Here is a 13,834-nt window from a genome sequence, read left to right as displayed (position 1 = left end):
CCCGCCTGTCACCCCCGTCCCTCGGAGCCCGCCGGACCCGGCCGGTGAACTCAACAGGCCCGCCCGGTGCGGGTCAGCGCCGGCGCGGGGCCTGGGGCGGGAGGAGGCGGCGGGGAAGCGCAGAGAGGCTCGGCTTCTTGAGCGGGGCAGGGGCGCCCTCCGCCGTCTAGGGCCACACCACCCTGAACGCGCCCGATCTCGTCTGGTCTCGGAAGCTAAGCAGGGTCGGGCCTGGTTAGTACTTGGATGGGAGACCGCCTGGGAATACCGGGTGCCGTAGGCTTCTTTTTTTTTTTTTTTTTTGTTTTGTTTTGCCTCTTGTTCTGTCCCCTCTCTGGGAGCGAGGCGGCGGCCCGGGGCGGGGGTCACCCCCACCCTCAGCGCCCGCCGCGGTGCCTGGCGCCCCAGCCCGCACCGTGGGGCCTCCTCTTGTCCCAAGCCGCGACACCGCCGTCACGCGGCAGCATGCGTGGCTTCTGGACTGTCAGGTCTCAGACCAAAGGTCTGCTCTGTGGGAACCGACACGCTGGAGGAAACCTTGAGAGTCTGAGAGGGGAGGGAGTTCCAGAAGAAGGCCAGGATGTCATTTTGAGGGAGTATGTGACCAGAACTCGTCCCGTTGCTTTTGGGGTTCTATGGGCTACACGTAGGAATCTTTGGTGGTGGCACCTGATGTTGGGGGATCCGGAGTCACACCCAGACCTGCTCCACAGGCCTCCTTTTACTTTTCTCTTCGGATTCATTATGTTTAAAAAGTGTCTCTTATCTCTATGATTGCATTTTCTTTTCTCTCTCTTTTCAAGCAGATGATGGGAGTCCAAGTATTAAGGTGACATGTGTTGCCCGTGCCCCCCTCCCCCCTGTGTTCTTATTCATTAACCTCTGATGTTGTTCCAGCGTATTGTGGGGGTACCAATGTTAAGGTCGGGTACGTTGCCCTCTCCCAGCCTCCCCCCTCGGGTCAGAGCCTCAAGTGCGCCCATCCCCCAGTCGGTGCGCACCCACCCCATTCCTAATGGAGGTGTATGCCCATCCCCTCCCCCCACCCGCCCGACACCCACCCGATGAAGGTGATTCCTCTGTGTCCACTTGGGTGTCCGTCGGTTCGTACCCATTTGCTGGTGAGCGCGAGCACGTGGTGCTCGTGTGTCCATTCTTGGGCTACCTGGCTTACTGGAACGGGTTCCAGCTCTGGCCAGGAGAACCACGAGAGGTGCCCTCTCACCGCTGCTCCTCCTAGCTGAATAGCACTCCGTGGTGTCCACGCGCCACATTTCATTTACGCACTCGTGGGTCGATGGGCACTCGGGTCGCTTCCAGGTCTTTGCGATTGTGACTTGTGCCCTGACTCTAACCCTAACCCTTACCCAGCCCCGTCTCCTCCTCGGCCCCTGCCTGACTGACTCCTTCCCGCCCGGCCTGTCACCTGTCACCGTCCTCTGCCCCTGCCTGACACGCTCCTCCCCGCCCGGGCCGTCACCGTCCTCGGCCCCTGCCTGACGGGGCTCCTCCGTCGCCTGGGCCTTCCAAGGGCTTGGTGTGGACGCTGGTTCCAGGACGCCCTCCCAGGAACCCGGTAGCAGGGCGGCCGCAGCGTCTCGCGCCACCCAACCGTCCGCCGGCCGGCGGCCGTCGCTAAGTGGCCTGCGGGGGACGTGCCCCCACTGTGGGGCGGGCGCCCAGCCTGGTGTCTTCTCTGAGGCCCCGTGGCTGCTTTTCCCCCCCGCAAGGGGAGAGCCGCGGAGGTGGGGACCGCCTCCTCGTGGGGACGTACACCCAGCTCTCCACGTCGGATTCCGGGGCTCTCTGTCCTGCCAGAAGGCCCAGCTGGCCTGCGGGTCCTTAGAGTGGCAAAAACATCCGAAAACTGAGATTGAGGGTCCGGTGGTTGTCTGCACTTTTGTGCTGGGCACCCCAGGGAGGCCCGGGGGCTGGCTGGACAACGCGGTCTGCTGGGCGGAGGGGGGGGGGTTTGGAGGAGCAACTGATGCCCTTTGCACTTTGGGTAGCAAGTGTCTGAGGTGTCTCTGAGCCCTGCGCCATGTCGGGGGTGGGGGTGGGAGGTCGGGGGGGGGTGGAGGAGCAGGAGGAGGAGGAGGAGGAGGAGGTGGGAAGGGCCGTGGCCTGCAGTCGTGTTCCCGGGGTGGCTTCTTCCACAGGCTGCTTGGCCTGGGCTCCCTGCACCTGGGCCTTTGGAGGACTGGCCCTGTGCTTGCCAACGCTTCCCCTGCAGGGACCCAGAGCTGGGAGGTTGCATCTCTCAGCCCTGGGTCGGGCAGAGCCCCAGCGGGCCATGCCCACAACCTCTCTCAGCACGGGTCCCCCAGAAGGCTCCTTTGGGACCAGGATTCTCTTGCGGGTGACTCTTTAAGGTCTGGCCCCTGGATGGAGGGGCACCAGGAGTAGAGGAGCAGGAAGGGGAAGGGGGTGGCCGTGCGAGGGGACACTTTCAGGCCAAGTCCCAGCTTCAGCCTGATCCTCCTGGGAACCCCGGGGTGTACGTCACACCTCCTGGTTGTCCCGCTCTGAGACAAGGAGCCGGGCTTCGCATTCCCCCAGCAGCCAGTCGTGGGCTGAGGACACCTGGGGCGTTGGGAACTCCCTGGCTTCTCCTTGGCTTAACATCTGGAGCTGCTTGTGAATCGTGCCGCCACACACACCCGAGTGCAGGTGTCTTCTGCACAGACTGCGGGCCTCGCTCTTCTGAATGCCGCTAGCTCGCCACCCACCCACGGGTGAACCTGGTCAGGGTACTTTCTCTCGGGGGCAGACTCTGATCCTGGCGGGCTACCGGTGTCTCTGTTTGCTCGTTTCTTTCTTCCATTTCGGGAAAGGCTTCCTTACTGGGTGTGGAAATCTCCTATGCCTTTCCTCGCCTATTCTGTCAGCTTTAAAATTCTCTTTCAGTTGCCACCCTCACAGATGGATTAGGAAACTCTTTCCGGTGCACTCATTAGTGAAATGACCTCAATGAAGCTGGAATCCAATATCTAATCGCCGATTTTTAGCGAGTCCACACGCCAGGGGGGTCGGGGTCCAATGCAGCCCCGGCCAGGCCCAGGCCCCTAGGACTGGGCCACAGGAGGACACAGAGGAGGGTCCCGGCCCCCACGGTCGCGTTGCCGGCAGTTCTCCAAGGGCTTGGGCGTTTTCCAGAGGTAGGAGATGGAGGGGACTGATTTCTTCAGCGCCCCACTAACCACGCCACCCCACCCATGGGACACATCCCAAGAGAGAGAGAGAGAGACGCCCCATACACTCGCTCCCCTCCCCCATGCGCTGTGCCCCAGCCCGGGCCCGGGGGAATAGGCGGCAGCCCACCCACAGGGTGGGGGGCGCAGCTGAAAGGGGTTGTCGGGGAGGGCGGCCCCTGCCTGGGGTCAAAGGGCGGGCGACCCGCGCGTGCGCAATCGGCGGCGGCGGCGGCGGCGGCGGCGGCGGGGGCGGCCACGAGCTGGGGGTGGGCCAGGCGAGGAGAGGAAGGGGGCTGGAAGGTCTCCACCTTGGCGAGTCCAGCCGTGGAGGCGCATCTTGTGTGAGTGTGAGTGAGTGAGTGTGAGTGTGTGTGTGTGTGTGTGTGTGTGTGTATAGAGAGACAGCCCCCCACCCCGGCCCGCCGCTCCCTGCCCGCCCCGCCCCGCCCCGCCTGTCACCCCCGTCCCTCGGAGCCCGCCGGACCCGGCCGGTGAACTCAACAGGCCCGCCCGGTGCGGGTCAGCGCCGGCGCGGGGCCTGGGGCGGGAGGAGGCGGCGGGGAAGCGCAGAGAGGCTCGGCTTCTTGAGCGGGGCAGGGGCGCCCTCCGCCGTCTAGGGCCACACCACCCTGAACGCGCCCGATCTCGTCTGGTCTCGGAAGCTAAGCAGGGTCGGGCCTGGTTAGTACTTGGATGGGAGACCGCCTGGGAATACCGGGTGCCGTAGGCTTCTTTTTTTTTTTTTTTTTTGTTTTGTTTTGCCTCTTGTTCTGTCCCCTCTCTGGGAGCGAGGCGGCGGCCCGGGGCGGGGGTCACCCCCACCCTCAGCGCCCGCCGCGGTGCCTGGCGCCCCAGCCCGCACCGTGGGGCCTCCTCTTGTCCCAAGCCGCGACACCGCCGTCACGCGGCAGCATGCGTGGCTTCTGGACTGTCAGGTCTCAGACCAAAGGTCTGCTCTGTGGGAACCGACACGCTGGAGGAAACCTTGAGAGTCTGAGAGGGGAGGGAGTTCCAGAAGAAGGCCAGGATGTCATTTTGAGGGAGTATGTGACCAGAACTCGTCCCGTTGCTTTTGGGGTTCTATGGGCTACACGTAGGAATCTTTGGTGGTGGCACCTGATGTTGGGGGATCCGGAGTCACACCCAGACCTGCTCCACAGGCCTCCTTTTACTTTTCTCTTCGGATTCATTATGTTTAAAAAGTGTCTCTTATCTCTATGATTGCATTTTCTTTTCTCTCTCTTTTCAAGCAGATGATGGGAGTCCAAGTATTAAGGTGACATGTGTTGCCCGTGCCCCCCTCCCCCCTGTGTTCTTATTCATTAACCTCTGATGTTGTTCCAGCGTATTGTGGGGGTACCAATGTTAAGGTCGGGTACGTTGCCCTCTCCCAGCCTCCCCCCTCGGGTCAGAGCCTCAAGTGCGCCCATCCCCCAGTCGGTGCGCACCCACCCCATTCCTAATGGAGGTGTATGCCCATCCCCTCCCCCCACCCGCCCGACACCCACCCGATGAAGGTGATTCCTCTGTGTCCACTTGGGTGTCCGTCGGTTCGTACCCATTTGCTGGTGAGCGCGAGCACGTGGTGCTCGTGTGTCCATTCTTGGGCTACCTGGCTTACTGGAACGGGTTCCAGCTCTGGCCAGGAGAACCACGAGAGGTGCCCTCTCACCGCTGCTCCTCCTAGCTGAATAGCACTCCGTGGTGTCCACGCGCCACATTTCATTTACGCACTCGTGGGTCGATGGGCACTCGGGTCGCTTCCAGGTCTTTGCGATTGTGACTTGTGCCCTGACTCTAACCCTAACCCTTACCCAGCCCCGTCTCCTCCTCGGCCCCTGCCTGACTGACTCCTTCCCGCCCGGCCTGTCACCTGTCACCGTCCTCTGCCCCTGCCTGACACGCTCCTCCCCGCCCGGGCCGTCACCGTCCTCGGCCCCTGCCTGACGGGGCTCCTCCGTCGCCTGGGCCTTCCAAGGGCTTGGTGTGGACGCTGGTTCCAGGACGCCCTCCCAGGAACCCGGTAGCAGGGCGGCCGCAGCGTCTCGCGCCACCCAACCGTCCGCCGGCCGGCGGCCGTCGCTAAGTGGCCTGCGGGGGACGTGCCCCCACTGTGGGGCGGGCGCCCAGCCTGGTGTCTTCTCTGAGGCCCCGTGGCTGCTTTTCCCCCCCGCAAGGGGAGAGCCGCGGAGGTGGGGACCGCCTCCTCGTGGGGACGTACACCCAGCTCTCCACGTCGGATTCCGGGGCTCTCTGTCCTGCCAGAAGGCCCAGCTGGCCTGCGGGTCCTTAGAGTGGCAAAAACATCCGAAAACTGAGATTGAGGGTCCGGTGGTTGTCTGCACTTTTGTGCTGGGCACCCCAGGGAGGCCCGGGGGCTGGCTGGACAACGCGGTCTGCTGGGCGGGGGGGGGGGGTTTGGAGGAGCAACTGATGCCCTTTGCACTTTGGGTAGCAAGTGTCTGAGGTGTCTCTGAGCCCTGCGCCATGTCGGGGGTGGGGGTGGGAGGTCGGGGGGGGGGGTGGAGGAGCAGGAGGAGGAGGAGGAGGAGGAGGTGGGAAGGGCCGTGGCCTGCAGTCGTGTTCCCGGGGTGGCTTCTTCCACAGGCTGCTTGGCCTGGGCTCCCTGCACCTGGGCCTTTGGAGGACTGGCCCTGTGCTTGCCAACGCTTCCCCTGCAGGGACCCAGAGCTGGGAGGTTGCATCTCTCAGCCCTGGGTCGGGCAGAGCCCCAGCGGGCCATGCCCACAACCTCTCTCAGCACGGGTCCCCCAGAAGGCTCCTTTGGGACCAGGATTCTCTTGCGGGTGACTCTTTAAGGTCTGGCCCCTGGATGGAGGGGCACCAGGAGTAGAGGAGCAGGAAGGGGAAGGGGGTGGCCGTGCGAGGGGACACTTTCAGGCCAAGTCCCAGCTTCAGCCTGATCCTCCTGGGAACCCCGGGGTGTACGTCACACCTCCTGGTTGTCCCGCTCTGAGACAAGGAGCCGGGCTTCGCATTCCCCCAGCAGCCAGTCGTGGGCTGAGGACACCTGGGGCGTTGGGAACTCCCTGGCTTCTCCTTGGCTTAACATCTGGAGCTGCTTGTGAATCGTGCCGCCACACACACCCGAGTGCAGGTGTCTTCTGCACAGACTGCGGGCCTCGCTCTTCTGAATGCCGCTAGCTCGCCACCCACCCACGGGTGAACCTGGTCAGGGTACTTTCTCTCGGGGGCAGACTCTGATCCTGGCGGGCTACCGGTGTCTCTGTTTGCTCGTTTCTTTCTTCCATTTCGGGAAAGGCTTCCTTACTGGGTGTGGAAATCTCCTATGCCTTTCCTCGCCTATTCTGTCAGCTTTAAAATTCTCTTTCAGTTGCCACCCTCACAGATGGATTAGGAAACTCTTTCCGGTGCACTCATTAGTGAAATGACCTCAATGAAGCTGGAATCCAATATCTAATCGCCGATTTTTACCGAGTCCACACGCCAGGGGGGTCGGGGTCCAATGCAGCCCCGGCCAGGCCCAGGCCCCTTGGACTGGGCCACAGGAGGACACAGAGGAGGGTCCCGGCCCCCACGGTCGCGTTGCCGGCAGTTCTCCAAGGGCTTGGGCGTTTTCCGGAGGTAGGAGATGGAGGGGACTGATTTCTTCAGCGCCCCACTAACCACGCCACCCCACCCATGGGACACATCCCAAGAGAGAGAGAGAGACGCCCCATACACTCGCTCCCCTCCCCCATGCGCTGTGCCCCAGCCCGGGCCCGGGGGAATAGGCGGCAGCCCACCCACAGGGTGGGGGGCGCAGCTGAAAGGGGTTGTCGGGGAGGGCGGCCCCTGCCTGGGGTCAAAGGGCGGGCGACCCGCGCGTGCGCAATCGGCGGCGGCGGCGGCGGCGGCGGCGGCGGCGGCGGGGGCGGCCACGAGCTGGGGGTGGGCCAGGCGAGGAGAGGAAGGGGGCTGGAAGGTCTCCACCTTGGCGAGTCCAGCCGTGGAGGCGCATCTTGTGTGAGTGTGAGTGAGTGAGTGTGAGTGTGTGTGTGTGTGTGTGTGTGTGTGTATAGAGAGACAGCCCCCCACCCCGGCCCGCCGCTCCCTGCCCGCCCCGCCCCGCCCCGCCTGTCACCCCCGTCCCTCGGAGCCCGCCGGACCCGGCCGGTGAACTCAACAGGCCCGCCCGGTGCGGGTCAGCGCCGGCGCGGGGCCTGGGGCGGGAGGAGGCGGCGGGGAAGCGCAGAGAGGCTCGGCTTCTTGAGCGGGGCAGGGGCGCCCTCCGCCGTCTAGGGCCACACCACCCTGAACGCGCCCGATCTCGTCTGGTCTCGGAAGCTAAGCAGGGTCGGGCCTGGTTAGTACTTGGATGGGAGACCGCCTGGGAATACCGGGTGCCGTAGGCTTCTTTTTTTTTTTTTTTTTTGTTTTGTTTTGCCTCTTGTTCTGTCCCCTCTCTGGGAGCGAGGCGGCGGCCCGGGGCGGGGGTCACCCCCACCCTCAGCGCCCGCCGCGGTGCCTGGCGCCCCAGCCCGCACCGTGGGGCCTCCTCTTGTCCCAAGCCGCGACACCGCCGTCACGCGGCAGCATGCGTGGCTTCTGGACTGTCAGGTCTCAGACCAAAGGTCTGCTCTGTGGGAACCGACACGCTGGAGGAAACCTTGAGAGTCTGAGAGGGGAGGGAGTTCCAGAAGAAGGCCAGGATGTCATTTTGAGGGAGTATGTGACCAGAACTCGTCCCGTTGCTTTTGGGGTTCTATGGGCTACACGTAGGAATCTTTGGTGGTGGCACCTGATGTTGGGGGATCCGGAGTCACACCCAGACCTGCTCCACAGGCCTCCTTTTACTTTTCTCTTCGGATTCATTATGTTTAAAAAGTGTCTCTTATCTCTATGATTGCATTTTCTTTTCTCTCTCTTTTCAAGCAGATGATGGGAGTCCAAGTATTAAGGTGACATGTGTTGCCCGTGCCCCCCTCCCCCCTGTGTTCTTATTCATTAACCTCTGATGTTGTTCCAGCGTATTGTGGGGGTACCAATGTTAAGGTCGGGTACGTTGCCCTCTCCCAGCCTCCCCCCTCGGGTCAGAGCCTCAAGTGCGCCCATCCCCCAGTCGGTGCGCACCCACCCCATTCCTAATGGAGGTGTATGCCCATCCCCTCCCCCCACCCGCCCGACACCCACCCGATGAAGGTGATTCCTCTGTGTCCACTTGGGTGTCCGTCGGTTCGTACCCATTTGCTGGTGAGCGCGAGCACGTGGTGCTCGTGTGTCCATTCTTGGGCTACCTGGCTTACTGGAACGGGTTCCAGCTCTGGCCAGGAGAACCACGAGAGGTGCCCTCTCACCGCTGCTCCTCCTAGCTGAATAGCACTCCGTGGTGTCCACGCGCCACATTTCATTTACGCACTCGTGGGTCGATGGGCACTCGGGTCGCTTCCAGGTCTTTGCGATTGTGACTTGTGCCCTGACTCTAACCCTAACCCTTACCCAGCCCCGTCTCCTCCTCGGCCCCTGCCTGACTGACTCCTTCCCGCCCGGCCTGTCACCTGTCACCGTCCTCTGCCCCTGCCTGACACGCTCCTCCCCGCCCGGGCCGTCACCGTCCTCGGCCCCTGCCTGACGGGGCTCCTCCGTCGCCTGGGCCTTCCAAGGGCTTGGTGTGGACGCTGGTTCCAGGACGCCCTCCCAGGAACCCGGTAGCAGGGCGGCCGCAGCGTCTCGCGCCACCCAACCGTCCGCCGGCCGGCGGCCGTCGCTAAGTGGCCTGCGGGGGACGTGCCCCCACTGTGGGGCGGGCGCCCAGCCTGGTGTCTTCTCTGAGGCCCCGTGGCTGCTTTTCCCCCCCGCAAGGGGAGAGCCGCGGAGGTGGGGACCGCCTCCTCGTGGGGACGTACACCCAGCTCTCCACGTCGGATTCCGGGGCTCTCTGTCCTGCCAGAAGGCCCAGCTGGCCTGCGGGTCCTTAGAGTGGCAAAAACATCCGAAAACTGAGATTGAGGGTCCGGTGGTTGTCTGCACTTTTGTGCTGGGCACCCCAGGGAGGCCCGGGGGCTGGCTGGACAACGCGGTCTGCTGGGCGGGGGGGGGGGGGTTTGGAGGAGCAACTGATGCCCTTTGCACTTTGGGTAGCAAGTGTCTGAGGTGTCTCTGAGCCCTGCGCCATGTCGGGGGTGGGGGTGGGAGGTCGGGGGGGGGGGTGGAGGAGCAGGAGGAGGAGGAGGAGGAGGAGGTGGGAAGGGCCGTGGCCTGCAGTCGTGTTCCCGGGGTGGCTTCTTCCACAGGCTGCTTGGCCTGGGCTCCCTGCACCTGGGCCTTTGGAGGACTGGCCCTGTGCTTGCCAACGCTTCCCCTGCAGGGACCCAGAGCTGGGAGGTTGCATCTCTCAGCCCTGGGTCGGGCAGAGCCCCAGCGGGCCATGCCCACAACCTCTCTCAGCACGGGTCCCCCAGAAGGCTCCTTTGGGACCAGGATTCTCTTGCGGGTGACTCTTTAAGGTCTGGCCCCTGGATGGAGGGGCACCAGGAGTAGAGGAGCAGGAAGGGGAAGGGGGTGGCCGTGCGAGGGGACACTTTCAGGCCAAGTCCCAGCTTCAGCCTGATCCTCCTGGGAACCCCGGGGTGTACGTCACACCTCCTGGTTGTCCCGCTCTGAGACAAGGAGCCGGGCTTCGCATTCCCCCAGCAGCCAGTCGTGGGCTGAGGACACCTGGGGCGTTGGGAACTCCCTGGCTTCTCCTTGGCTTAACATCTGGAGCTGCTTGTGAATCGTGCCGCCACACACACCCGAGTGCAGGTGTCTTCTGCACAGACTGCGGGCCTCGCTCTTCTGAATGCCGCTAGCTCGCCACCCACCCACGGGTGAACCTGGTCAGGGTACTTTCTCTCGGGGGCAGACTCTGATCCTGGCGGGCTACCGGTGTCTCTGTTTGCTCGTTTCTTTCTTCCATTTCGGGAAAGGCTTCCTTACTGGGTGTGGAAATCTCCTATGCCTTTCCTCGCCTATTCTGTCAGCTTTAAAATTCTCTTTCAGTTGCCACCCTCACAGATGGATTAGGAAACTCTTTCCGGTGCACTCATTAGTGAAATGACCTCAATGAAGCTGGAATCCAATATCTAATCGCCGATTTTTACCGAGTCCACACGCCAGGGGGGTCGGGGTCCAATGCAGCCCCGGCCAGGCCCAGGCCCCTTGGACTGGGCCACAGGAGGACACAGAGGAGGGTCCCGGCCCCCACGGTCGCGTTGCCGGCAGTTCTCCAAGGGCTTGGGCGTTTTCCGGAGGTAGGAGATGGAGGGGACTGATTTCTTCAGCGCCCCACTAACCACGCCACCCCACCCATGGGACACATCCCAAGAGAGAGAGAGAGACGCCCCATACACTCGCTCCCCTCCCCCATGCGCTGTGCCCCAGCCCGGGCCCGGGGGAATAGGCGGCAGCCCACCCACAGGGTGGGGGGCGCAGCTGAAAGGGGTTGTCGGGGAGGGCGGCCCCTGCCTGGGGTCAAAGGGCGGGCGACCCGCGCGTGCGCAATCGGCGGCGGCGGCGGCGGCGGCGGCGGCGGCGGCGGGGGCGGCCACGAGCTGGGGGTGGGCCAGGCGAGGAGAGGAAGGGGGCTGGAAGGTCTCCACCTTGGCGAGTCCAGCCGTGGAGGCGCATCTTGTGTGAGTGTGAGTGAGTGAGTGTGAGTGTGTGTGTGTGTGTGTGTGTGTGTGTATAGAGAGACAGCCCCCCACCCCGGCCCGCCGCTCCCTGCCCGCCCCGCCCCGCCTGTCACCCCCGTCCCTCGGAGCCCGCCGGACCCGGCCGGTGAACTCAACAGGCCCGCCCGGTGCGGGTCAGCGCCGGCGCGGGGCCTGGGGCGGGAGGAGGCGGCGGGGAAGCGCAGAGAGGCTCGGCTTCTTGAGCGGGGCAGGGGCGCCCTCCGCCGTCTAGGGCCACACCACCCTGAACGCGCCCGATCTCGTCTGGTCTCGGAAGCTAAGCAGGGTCGGGCCTGGTTAGTACTTGGATGGGAGACCGCCTGGGAATACCGGGTGCCGTAGGCTTCTTCTTTTTTTTTTTTTTTGTTTTGTTTTGCCTCTTGTTCTGTCCCCTCTCTGGGAGCGAGGCGGCGGCCCGGGGCGGGGGTCTCCCCCACCCTCAGCGCCCGCCGCGGTGCCTGGCGCCCCAGCCCGCACCGTGGGGCCTCCTCTTGTCCCAAGCCGCGACACCGCCGTCACGCGGCAGCATGCGTGGCTTCTGGACTGTCAGGTCTCAGACCAAAGGTCTGCTCTGTGGGAACCGACACGCTGGAGGAAACCTTGAGAGTCTGAGAGGGGAGGGAGTTCCAGAAGAAGGCCAGGATGTCATTTTGAGGGAGTATGTGACCAGAACTCGTCCCGTTGCTTTTGGGGTTCTATGGGCTACACGTAGGAATCTTTGGTGGTGGCACCTGATGTTGGGGGATCCGGAGTCACACCCAGACCTGCTCCACAGGCCTCCTTTTACTTTTCTCTTCGGATTCATTATGTTTAAAAAGTGTCTCTTATCTCTATGATTGCATTTTCTTTTCTCTCTCTTTTCAAGCAGATGATGGGAGTCCAAGTATTAAGGTGACATGTGTTGCCCGTGCCCCCCTCCCCCCTGTGTTCTTATTCATTAACCTCTGATGTTGTTCCAGCGTATTGTGGGGGTACCAATGTTAAGGTCGGGTACGTTGCCCTCTCCCAGCCTCCCCCCTCGGGTCAGAGCCTCAAGTGCGCCCATCCCCCAGTCGGTGCGCACCCACCCCATTCCTAATGGAGGTGTATGCCCATCCCCTCCCCCCACCCGCCCGACACCCACCCGATGAAGGTGATTCCTCTGTGTCCACTTGGGTGTCCGTCGGTTCGTACCCATTTGCTGGTGAGCGCGAGCACGTGGTGCTCGTGTGTCCATTCTTGGGCTACCTGGCTTACTGGAACGGGTTCCAGCTCTGGCCAGGAGAACCACGAGAGGTGCCCTCTCACCGCTGCTCCTCCTAGCTGAATAGCACTCCGTGGTGTCCACGCGCCACATTTCATTTACGCACTCGTGGGTCGATGGGCACTCGGGTCGCTTCCAGGTCTTTGCGATTGTGACTTGTGCCCTGACTCTAACCCTAACCCTTACCCAGCCCCGTCTCCTCCTCGGCCCCTGCCTGACTGACTCCTTCCCGCCCGGCCTGTCACCTGTCACCGTCCTCTGCCCCTGCCTGACACGCTCCTCCCCGCCCGGGCCGTCACCGTCCTCGGCCCCTGCCTGACGGGGCTCCTCCGTCGCCTGGGCCTTCCAAGGGCTTGGTGTGGACGCTGGTTCCAGGACGCCCTCCCAGGAACCCGGTAGCAGGGCGGCCGCAGCGTCTCGCGCCACCCAACCGTCCGCCGGCCGGCGGCCGTCGCTAAGTGGCCTGCGGGGGACGTGCCCCCACTGTGGGGCGGGCGCCCAGCCTGGTGTCTTCTCTGAGGCCCCGTGGCTGCTTTTCCCCCCCGCAAGGGGAGAGCCGCGGAGGTGGGGACCGCCTCCTCGTGGGGACGTACACCCAGCTCTCCACGTCGGATTCCGGGGCTCTCTGTCCTGCCAGAAGGCCCAGCTGGCCTGCGGGTCCTTAGAGTGGCAAAAACATCCGAAAACTGAGATTGAGGGTCCGGTGGTTGTCTGCACTTTTGTGCTGGGCACCCCAGGGAGGCCCGGGGGCTGGCTGGACAACGCGGTCTGCTGGGCGGGGGGGGGGGGGTTTGGAGGAGCAACTGATGCCCTTTGCACTTTGGGTAGCAAGTGTCTGAGGTGTCTCTGAGCCCTGCGCCATGTCGGGGGTGGGGGTGGGAGGTCGGGGGGGGGGTGGAGGAGCAGGAGGAGGAGGAGGAGGAGGAGGTGGGAAGGGCCGTGGCCTGCAGTCGTGTTCCCGGGGTGGCTTCTTCCACAGGCTGCTTGGCCTGGGCTCCCTGCACCTGGGCCTTTGGAGGACTGGCCCTGTGCTTGCCAACGCTTCCCCTGCAGGGACCCAGAGCTGGGAGGTTGCATCTCTCAGCCCTGGGTCGGGCAGAGCCCCAGCGGGCCATGCCCACAACCTCTCTCAGCACGGGTCCCCCAGAAGGCTCCTTTGGGACCAGGATTCTCTTGCGGGTGACTCTTTAAGGTCTGGCCCCTGGATGGAGGGGCACCAGGAGTAGAGGAGCAGGAAGGGGAAGGGGGTGGCCGTGCGAGGGGACACTTTCAGGCCAAGTCCCAGCTTCAGCCTGATCCTCCTGGGAACCCCGGGGTGTACGTCACACCTCCTGGTTGTCCCGCTCTGAGACAAGGAGCCGGGCTTCGCATTCCCCCAGCAGCCAGTCGTGGGCTGAGGACACCTGGGGCGTTGGGAACTCCCTGGCTTCTCCTTGGCTTAACATCTGGAGCTGCTTGTGAATCGTGCCGCCACACACACCCGAGTGCAGGTGTCTTCTGCACAGACTGCGGGCCTCGCTCTTCTGAATGCCGCTAGCTCGCCACCCACCCACGGGTGAACCTGGTCAGGGTACTTTCTCTCGGGGGCAGACTCTGATCCTGGCGGGCTACCGGTGTCTCTGTTTGCTCGTTTCTTTCTTCCATTTCGGGAAAGGCTTCCTTACTGGGTGTGGAAATCTCCTATGCCTTTCCTCGCCTATTCTGTCAGCTTTAAAATTCTCTTT

General features: G+C 63.7%; 4 non-coding genes across 4 annotated transcripts; all 4 read left to right on the top strand.

The window, feature by feature from the left end:
• The first annotated feature begins 164 nt into the window (after window positions 1–164).
• Window positions 165–283, top strand: LOC142872811 (5S ribosomal RNA). The gene has a single exon (XR_012920897.1). It is a non-coding gene; the product is annotated as a 5S ribosomal RNA (ribosomal RNA).
• A 3,522-nt stretch (window positions 284–3,805) lies between these two features.
• On the top strand, window positions 3,806–3,924 carry LOC142872800 (5S ribosomal RNA). The gene has a single exon (XR_012920886.1). It is a non-coding gene; the product is annotated as a 5S ribosomal RNA (ribosomal RNA).
• Window positions 3,925–7,451: 3,527 nt separating this feature from the next.
• LOC142872787 (5S ribosomal RNA) lies at window positions 7,452–7,570 on the top strand. Its single transcript, XR_012920881.1, has one exon. It is a non-coding gene; the product is annotated as a 5S ribosomal RNA (ribosomal RNA).
• Window positions 7,571–11,093: 3,523 nt separating this feature from the next.
• LOC142872776 (5S ribosomal RNA) lies at window positions 11,094–11,212 on the top strand. The gene has a single exon (XR_012920876.1). It is a non-coding gene; the product is annotated as a 5S ribosomal RNA (ribosomal RNA).
• The last annotated feature ends 2,622 nt before the right edge of the window (window positions 11,213–13,834 follow it).

Source organism: Microcebus murinus, chromosome 8 (assembly GCF_040939455.1).
Source record: "Microcebus murinus isolate Inina chromosome 8, M.murinus_Inina_mat1.0, whole genome shotgun sequence".
Lineage (NCBI taxonomy): Eukaryota > Metazoa > Chordata > Mammalia > Primates > Cheirogaleidae > Microcebus > Microcebus murinus.
The sequence above is the reverse complement of the archived record's forward strand: the minus strand, read 5'-3'. Positions and strand labels throughout refer to the sequence as shown.